The 7556-nt window shown below is 38.1% G+C and overlaps 1 pseudogene; it reads right to left on the bottom strand.

The window, feature by feature from the left end:
• Window positions 1-5165: 5165 nt before the first annotated feature.
• LOC110304520 lies at window positions 5166-7250 on the bottom strand (annotated as a pseudogene).
• Window positions 7251-7556: the final 306 nt, after the last annotated feature.

Below are 7556 nucleotides of genomic sequence, written 5' to 3'. Positions count from 1 at the left end.
AAACTCAAGAAGAATGAAGACCAAAGTGTGGACACTGTGCCCCTTCTTAGAATTGGGAACAAAACACCCATGGAAGGAGTTACAGAGACAAAGTTTGGACCTGTGACAAAAGGATGGATCATCTAGAGACTGCCATATCCAGGGTTCCATCCCATAATCAGCTTCCAAACGCTGACACCATTGCTTACACTAGCAAGATTTTGCTGAAAGGTCCCAGATATAGCTGTCTCTTGCAATACTATACATTTGTCCAGAACTTCTTGTCTGGTTTTGTTTTTAAGACAAAATCTCTAGAACGCAAGCTGGCCTCTAACCACAGCTCTCCTGTCTCCACTTCCTGAATACTAGGATTATAGGTGTGAGCCATCTGTTTTTGTTTGTTTGTTTTGTTTTTGTTTTGTTTGTTTGTTGTTTTTTTTGTTTTTCAAGACAGGGTTTCTCTGTATAGTCCTGCCTGTCCTGGAACTCACTTTGTAGACCAGGCTGGCTTCAAACTCAGAAATCTGCCTGTCTCTGTCTCCAAAGTGCTGGGATTAAAGACATGTGCCACCACAGCCCGGATAGGTGTGAGCCAATTTACCTGGCATTTTTTAAGGGAATAAGAAGAAATGTGTCCAAGATGTGCAGGTAAATGTTATCTCAGGCAGTAAATCAGTAAATATTGTTTCCTCTCTGAAGATCACAGACACAAATCCACATGAAAACCAAACTCATTTAAACAGGCTTGGTAGATCAGTCCCATAATTCAAATCCTCAGGGGGCTAAGACAGTAGGATTGCTGTGAATTTAAGACTAGCCTGCGCTACACTGTAAGTTCCTGGCCAACATGGAATACATACAGAATAAGTTATTTTCACTAGGGTGGCAACACTGGGACATGGTAGAACTAGCCACAGATCTCAGCACTCGGTGGGTGGTAGAGGCAGAAGAATCATGAAATCACTGACAGCCTTGGTAACAGAGCAAGTCTGAAGCCAACCGAGCCACATGAGATACTGTCTCAAAGATAAAAAGTGGTAGGACCTGGTAAGAGAACCACAGATAACAGTGATTTGTCCCTGGTGAGACTGTGGGACCCCAGCTTTGTTTCATCGTTTATTTCTTTGCCATAAGACAGTTTGGTGCCACACAATGTCCTAACTTACCATATGTCTCACTGGTGAGTTAGTACCAAATGGGGCCAATCAGTTATGGACAAAATCTCAAAAACTGTGAGCCAAAATGACCCTTTTCTCTTTATCAGGTTACTATTACAGGTATCTCATTATGGAGATAGAAATCTATTAACATTGATGGCCTCCTGCATACTGCTCCAAGCTACAGTTCCAGGTCATGTACTTCCAAACAATCTAGACACAGCCTACAACCTTCTCTCCTGTGACCCAGAAACTGAACGCTTTGACTTTCAATTCAAAAAACTAGCTATAAGCTGGAGAGATAGCACAGTGGTGAAGAGCCTAGGTTGTTCTTCCAGAGGACCTGAGTTTGCTTCCTAGAATTACATAATGGCTCACTTTAGTCTCTTGCTCTAGTTACACAGGATCTGACACTCTCTTCTGACCTTCTTGGGCACCAAGCATGCACATGGTGCACAAACATAGGTACATGCAAAAAAATCCATATGCATACAATTAAAATTAATAAATTCTTAAAAATACTTTAATAAATAAAACCAGCCCAGAATCTAGGAATGGAGAAATAAACAGCACCTTTTATGAGAAGACTTGCATAGAATCTATGACAATTCTCTAAAAATAAATACAGAGAAGGAGCCATTATTAGTTGAATGCAGTTATTGAACCCGTTAGACTCTTGAATCAAATGCTTACTCAGACTTTGGATGGGAGAGAAGTGTACCTGAAGGCTGGTTTATAATGAAAACTTCAAAGTCCATGGAACCTAATATATCATTGATGCATTGGCTGGGTAGAACACAGTTTAATCATTCCATTTGATTAATGAATGAGGCATAAAATGATCTTGGGATATACTCAGACTTGTGAAGCTTGGCCAAATTCCTTCTGAGTCTCCTGCCTTCCATCCCTGTTACAGTAGAGTCTTCTATAGAACAGGGTCATGCAGCTGAGACAGGCCATTGGCACAATGTACTCAAAACAAAAGTGACATCAGGTATCTCTGAAGAGAAAGAGGAAGATCATCTGCTATTGTTATTTGTTCATACTTATTTTTAATAATTGTTCTATTTGTTGAAATTAAAATAAACCAAAAATTCTTTTATCTTTTCTTTGCTTCACTCAAATAACACCTTTGTTCTCTCTCAAATTTGTGCCATATTTTATTTCTTAAATATGCAGTATATACATATATACACACATATACATACATATGTATATACATATACACATATGTATATATATTTATGTATTATTAAATAAATAAATATAGCCTGATAAGTCTAAATACTCCAATGTTTATAATTTCAGGGCTGACAATTTAGTTTTAAATAACAAATTGGGGGCATATTCCCTGGGGAAGACTATTTCACCCACTCTCAGTATTCCTTATCTACCTATAGTTCTTTTAATAGCATTGAGGATCCATGGCACTTTCTTCTTCCATGTTAGCATGTCTGTTGTACTTGTTTGGGACATGTGTAGGATACTATGGGTACAGCTTCTGTGATAATTATAAGAGATACAATATCACTTTCTGTTCCTTTGGATCTTACAATGTTTCTATCTTGTTTTCTCTTCCATGATTATCCTAACTTTTAAATACAGGAGTTGTGTTGTTAATGTATCAGCTGGGACTGGGAAGCAAAGGACTACCTGTTTTGTGCATTTTCATTGGTTATGGTTTTCTGTAATGATCTCATGTCTTTAATAAGAAGTAAGAATCAGAGAGAGGAAGTGGAAATTAGATAAGTTTTTAGAATCTTTAAGCCTGACCCCAGTGATATACTTCATCTGTTGAGACAGGTAAAAAGGACAAAGGTCAATCTTGGAAAGCACATAAAGAGTGCAAGGTTCTTCACTGCATTTAATTGCCATAGGACTCTACCTGCGGCTGTCTTGTGGGCATATGAGAAGAACAGCAGGGAACTCTGGAGGAAGCTCAAGAATGTTCATGGATAGGTAGGGCCTATCAGAAGATATAAGGTGATTAAATGTGATAGGTCTGGTTTTTATAAGAAGTGGCAGCAGAAGAAATTAATCAAACATAAATTGAAGCCTGATACATGTCATCCTGACACTAAGAGTTCAAAAAGTATAATGGATCTCTTCTTTCAGGAGTGGGAGAAAATGAAAAAAAAAAAAAGGTATAATCATACAGTCTTGCCTCATACATGGGTTCAAATCTTTACACTGTGTGATATGGGAGGTTGTCAAGTTCTTCTTTCCAGCCACAAAACAAATAAGGTTACCTTCTCTACCTGCCTTTTATGAAGAATAAAATAAACACTCCTGTGAAATTTTCAAATCCAAAATTTAAAAATGTACAAATAAACACAAGAGTATCATCATTAAAAACTGTGCTACTTGCCTCTAGCTCCTTGCCTCATTGGAGAAATGACTGGAGAAAAATTACAGCCTGTGGGCATAAAATAATTCACAGGAATATACAAAATATAATGCTGTAGTGACAGTATTACAAAAAAATGATTTGGGCCAAGGCCATCTCTGAAAAGATTACATAGGCATAAAAATAAATTAGGTGACTGTGGGCATCCACTTCTGCCAGGCATGGCATAGCCTCATATGAGACAGCTATAACAGGGTCCCTTCAGCAAAATCTTTCAGGCATATGCAATAGTGTCTGGGTTTGATGACTGATTATGGGATGGATCCCTGGGTGGGGTAGTCTCTGGATAGTCCACCTTTCGTCTTAGCTCCAAATTTTGTCTCTGGAACTCCTTTCATGGGTATTTTGTTCCCTATTCTAAGGAGGAACGAAGTATCCACTCATTGGACTTCCCTCTTTTTTATTTTCTTGTATTTTGAAAATTGAATCTTGGGTGTTCTATGTTTCTGGGCTAATATCCACTTATCAGTGAGTGCATATCTAATGACTTCTTTTGTGATTGGGTTACCTCACTAAGGATGAGGGGAATGCCAGGGCCAAGAAGTGGGAGTGGGTGGGGAGGGGAGCAGGGTGGGGGTGTGTATAGGGAACTTTCGGGATAGTATTTGAAATGTATATAAAGAAAATATCTAATAAAAAAAGAAAAGAAAGAAAATAAATTAGGATGAGGAGAACATTTCAATACAACCTTGTGTGCAATTTTCTATAGGATGATATATGTAAGAGACTTTACCATGTATCTGAGAGGACAGGGTTTTTGTGTGTTGCTGAATATTGAAATTAAGTTATAAAACCAAATTTCAAAATAATTCCACAGACAACGCAAAGTTCTGAACACAATGATAAGCCCCGAGGACACATTTTAATGATATATGGAATAGATATGTCATCTAGAAAAATATAGCAAAAGAGTTCTTGTTGCCATACATTTTGCTACTTTATTGGTCTTTATTTATACCACCTTTCTCTGTCCTTATATCTTCTAACCCTGCAATAAAACACAGGAGGCAAATAAGCTAAAGGAGAAATAGGTTATTGAATTTGTTGGACTACTTCCTGTTGATTAGGGGCATCTAGGTACCTGGGGCAATTTTGATCTTTGTTATAGGATCAAACCAGCAACCAGCAAGTGTAACATCAACAATCAGGAATAGCAGAAAGAGAAGCAGTAGCAGTTCTAGTGGAAGCAGCATCAGAAAGAGCAGAAGCAAGAGCTGCAGCAGCCGTATCTCCTCCCTGGGCTCTATCGTTTTTATAACCTCCAAGAGACCACAGAATTCAAAATATCATACATTTGAAGAAACTATCTGCAGATGCCAAAATCACACTTCTGCTAGAGCAGGAGGTAATTTATGGTCTGTAGCTGTAGACAATATAAAGCAGCCCCATATTTCACTGCTAGGATTAGAATGAAAATATATTACTATAATGTATCTATGTTCTTAAAGAAACTGAAATTCTCACTACAAGTTCTTATGAAGTAGTTTTCTAGAATGAAATGGGCATGGAAGCAGAGTGGGATCCCTAGCTAATACTCATCTTACACATAAAATAGTTACATAGAATGCTCATAAAATTCAATAGTATAAAGTGAGAAAAGTCAGGAAATGTTAGTAGATATATCAATATATCCACTCTATTATGTTATAAAGAACATCTGAAAGATGGTTATTGTAGTCAGAGAAGAGTTTTCTTTTGAAATAATTTTGTAAGGGCTTCCTTCATATCTGTGTTCCTCAGGCTGTAGATGAAAGGGTTTAGCATGGGAGTCACCACTGTGTACATCATAGACATGACAGTGTCTTTTAGAGTAGATTTATTAGCAGAGGGTCCTAAATAGAGACCGATAATTGTCCCATAGAACAGTGACACGACAGAGAGGTGAGAACCACAAGTGGAAAAGACCTTGCAAATGCCTCGAGTTGAAGGGACCTTGAGAATGGAGGAGATGATGCCTGCATAAGACACAATGATGAGCAGAAATGGAAGTACGACAACAAGCCCTCCTATGATCAATATCACCAACTCATTAATGTGAATATCAGAGCAGGCCAGCTTCAGGAGAGCATACAGATCACAGAAAAAATGGGGGATCACATTGTTTTCACAGAAAGACAACCTAGTTAAGAGCAAAGTGTGCAACATGGCATAAAATGTTGTTAGCACCCAGGACAGCAGCACCAGACTCACACAGAACTTGGGGCTCATGATGCTCATGTAATGAAGGGGGAAGCAGATGGCCACATAGCGGTCATAGGCCATAACCACAAGTAGGAAGTCCTCAAGGGCTGCAAAAAACAGAAAAAAGTACATTTGTGCCAGACATCCTGCATAGGGGATGGATGGTATTTGGCTCTGCATGTTCAACAGCAATTTGCATTGTGAGAGAGGAAAAGCAGAGGTCAGTGAAGGACAAGTTGCTGAGAAAGAAGTACATGGGTGTGTGGAGTTGGGAGTCCAGTATTATGAGGATGATGATGATGAGGTTCCCCAGGACAGTGGTGAGGTACATGGCCAGGAACAGGGCATAGAACAGGTGCTGGTACTCTTGGGGGATGGGCAGGCCCAGGAGGAGGAACTGGGAGATGACAGTCTTTTGTTTCCGGTCATGTTCTTCCTTTAATATCTGTAAGGGTAATAGTATGCTACTTGAAATATAAAATAAAAATTAACATATGTGTGAGTCAAGTGCTTTATAACAATCTCATAGTCATCACAATATATTTCTAAGAACTAGAATCTCTATAGCTGTAAATAGGTTAATTCTTTGGTCTCTTGCATATTTCCTCATTCCATCCTTTAAGTTCTACTCTTATCAGAGATACAAAATGTAATTTTCTCTTAATTGCCAGTTCATTATGTTGTCTCAGAGATTTTGAATTTTGTTCAGTTCTGCCAGTTTCTTGTACCACAATATTCCCTTGGCCTCAGTGAAGACTGTTTTATTTTATCATTATTTGTCTACAAATATAAACATCATGTACTTAAATGGCTTTGATTACAACTTAAGACTCAGTTTGGATTTCTATCTTATCCTAGAGAGCTCTTATTTCCAAGCATGAATGATTATTTTTTTCTAGAATGTACAGAATGCTATGTAAACACAGCAGATTTAAACCAAAACTTCCACCTTCAGCCTCTTCTTCCTTTTTCCTATCCTCCTTCACTCTTATCATTGAATGGAATTTGTAATCAAAGCTGACATCTGAGAGTTGTATTTCATTCATTGTCTTCCTTCACTATGTATACCCCATTAATAAATGTTATAGATCCTGAAGTTCAGATTTTCTGTATTTCATCTTTATCCTAATTATTACTAACAAGACAAAAGTATATCTCACTTGAAGTATGGGAACCACCTTTCAAATACCCTCCCTGATTCTGAACCTCTATACTTTTCTCAAACAGCTCCCTTTGCACTTTACATGTAAAATGAAATCCAATCATTCTTTCTTGCTAACGAATGTTTTATTGGAGCCTAAGTGCTTAGATGATAAAAATCCAAGCTTCCTTCAGGAGCTCACTTGACATTGATGTCCCTAAATTTCCCTACATCCACAGTCACATCCAGTCACACAAATCCTCTGCACTCTATTCTCAGCTATGCTGGACTTCAGTTTATATTTTTGAGTGCTCTGCCTTTCACACTTGATGTTCCATCTGCCTGGCAATTTCTTCTTTTTGCTTTAACTCACCTGGATTACCATTTATACATTAAGTACAGTACATGTGGCTTTCAAAGATGTCTCCCAAGCCTGTCTAGATAACATGAAACCTACTACCATTTCGTACTGTGTCTGGTACTCATTGTACAGCACTCTTCTTCAGTCAGCTTCTTATAACTGGCTCCAACAGATTGTAATCTCCATTCTAGAAAGGCATGTCTGCCTTTGACCTGCAGCAGGGAAATCCTGCTTGTTGACTGAATTTACACAATATGTTATTAATATTATTAGCTGCACTTTGCACTAGGAAATGTAGTCATGATATTTTTAAAGAGATGAGTGTCCTAT

Source organism: Mus caroli, chromosome 11, assembly GCF_900094665.2.
Source record: "Mus caroli chromosome 11, CAROLI_EIJ_v1.1, whole genome shotgun sequence".
NCBI lineage: Eukaryota > Metazoa > Chordata > Mammalia > Rodentia > Muridae > Mus > Mus caroli.
The sequence above is the reverse complement of the archived record's forward strand: the minus strand, read 5'-3'. Positions and strand labels throughout refer to the sequence as shown.